This window comes from Psammomys obesus, unplaced genomic scaffold (genome assembly GCF_907164565.1).
Source record: "Psammomys obesus unplaced genomic scaffold, mPsaObe1.curated_primary_1811, whole genome shotgun sequence".
Lineage (NCBI taxonomy): Eukaryota > Metazoa > Chordata > Mammalia > Rodentia > Muridae > Psammomys > Psammomys obesus.
The window spans coordinates 3,738,305-3,740,777 of record NW_026592481.1 but is presented as its reverse complement, the minus strand read 5'-3'; positions in this window follow the sequence as shown (position 1 = coordinate 3,740,777).

The following is a 2,473-nucleotide window of genomic DNA, read 5'->3' as shown; positions in this document are numbered from 1 at the left end:
AGAAAGAAAGAAAGAAAGAAAGAAAGAAAGAAAGAAAGAAAGAAAGAAAGAAAGAAAGAAAGAAAAAGAAATCTTTAGGAGAGAAGAGAATCTGACCTTGGTAGAAATCAGAAATGCAGTAATCAGCTAAAGGAAGAAACAATGTCCTTTCATTTCATTGGCTCTCCCAGAATGCTTCAATATGTACTGCCTAACCTCTCTTGTCAAGTTCTAACCTGGAATCATCCTTTACACTGTCTACTAGTAGGATGAAATAGAACCAAAATTAGTTCTATTTTCATTCTTCCTTACCAATGTCCCATTAATCCTCTCTCATTAAAATTCTCACAAATTTATTTTCCAATGCCAGTCTCATTCCATTGCCTTCACTGTCACTTTCTTTCTAAGACATCCATTCTCTTTCAAAAGGAGTATGGTAACAACTTCTAAATATATCTTTTTACCATGAGAAGGACCTTTTCATTTGTACCATCTCCCATGGCCATTTGGTTTTCCAGTTAAAATACAAACTACTTCTTTCTAGTGGAAAACCTTTCAATATGTCATCACTACTTGTGGAGTGAAGTGTAGATGGTTTAGAAATACATCCTACTTAGTCCTTAACCTAAGACTTTCCTTAATCTCATCTCCTTATATCACTTCCTACTCACTCACAAAACTAAAAACATCACTATTGTGCAGCAAACTTATTCTGCTTCCTTACTGCCCCCTTTTCTTTTCATATATTCTTTTCTCTATTCCAGATCATCAATACTTATATATTTCTATCAGTCAAGGTCTTCTGGTCCAAATTATGCCCACCAAAGGGGACACTAAAGGATATCAATGGCTCATACAATAAACTGAAGTATAAAGAGAACCTTTAAAATCTCCAAAAGATCCAGGAACCAACTTGACACATTTACCAGGAAAACTTCTGAAGTACTCTAGCCTTTGACATATGACTCCAGTGTTGCAGCTTTTCCCACCCCTGCATACCTCACTATAATCAGAAGGCAAAACTCATATATCTACTGCTTAAATGGATCAGTATTTCTTTTTCACACCAGTATTCCTTATGAAAACCTCTTACTGCAGGAATCTAGGACACAGAGAAGCACTGAGCTCTAGGTGAGACTAAAGAAGAACACTTGTAAGTTCAGTATTACTGAGTGAAAGAATTTTCCCAATTAGTGAAAGAGAACTCATAGAGTCTATGCAGAAAGAAAATTTGTCAACCATCTACTTTGTTCTTCTTTTTTGTTTGTTTGTTTTTGAGACAGATTCTTGGGATGTAGCCCAGGCTGGCCTCAACCTTCTTATCTTCTTGTTTCTGCCTCTTCAGTGCTGTGGTTATAAGTATATTTTTCCTTCTCCTTTGTGGAATAAATCCATAATTTCCTTGAAAACTTATCAGTGGATTCCTAAACATTTGGTGAAGTATACTCCTACCACAGTCTTTAACATACTCTATTGCAGTTCTGTACTTGCATTTCCTTCATAAACTCCATAAAACCGTTGATTATCATGGCTTTGTCTGGTATTTCCTTGCATTATTCTCTTCTTCCATGTAGCCAATACTTGGTACACAGTGCACAAAATTAATAATTGTTCTCTGAGGGGGTGGGTGAGTAACACTCAAGGAAGCAGTAATTTAAGTTGTCTATCCATAAATACTTTAGTAATATAAGTTTAACTGAATTAAATTTTGTTCCAAAACCCCCAAGTCAAGGAAAAAATAACTTATATTCCGATAATACGTTAATGTGTAGCGTGTTTAAGCAATATTAAAAGGTTTTAAATGAGATGTTGTTTTCTAAAATGGGCAAAAGAAATCGGAGCTCTACCATGAGTTTTACAAGATTTCCTAAAACATCAGGATTTCATGATGATGTTAACAAAGATGTAACTTTGAAATGGAAACAGAGTAATAGAGAAGACATCAGAATACAAACTTCAGCTGTAAAAGTCATTTTAAATGGTTTTTGTTAATAACCATGGGATTCACATTGATATTATTTTTTTTTACTCTGCCATTATAACATGGTCTCAATAGATTTGCTGACAGCTTCATGAGCTGATTGTGACAATAGTCTATGTCCAAAGAAAAGGAATAGGCAAGTAGGGAATAGTTTCCTTTTAACATGAACACAAAGAAAGCAGTCAATAATTACATTCCCTTTCAATCTTAGAAAAATATATGTTTAACTTATTGAAAGAACATTTGGTCATTCAGAGCCAATTCTAAGCATTTAACATCTGTCCTTGGTAGCCACTCAAAATAAAAAGGGTTTAAAAAAAATTTTCCACTAGAGGGCTGGTGCGATGGCTCAGAGGGTAGGAGTGCTCATTGGCTAGCTTAGTGAGCTGAGTTTGCTTCCCTAGGACCCAAATGGTAGAAGGAGAGAACTAACTCCTACAAGTCATCCACATGTTCACCATAACATACACACACACACACACACACACACACACACACACACACACACACACA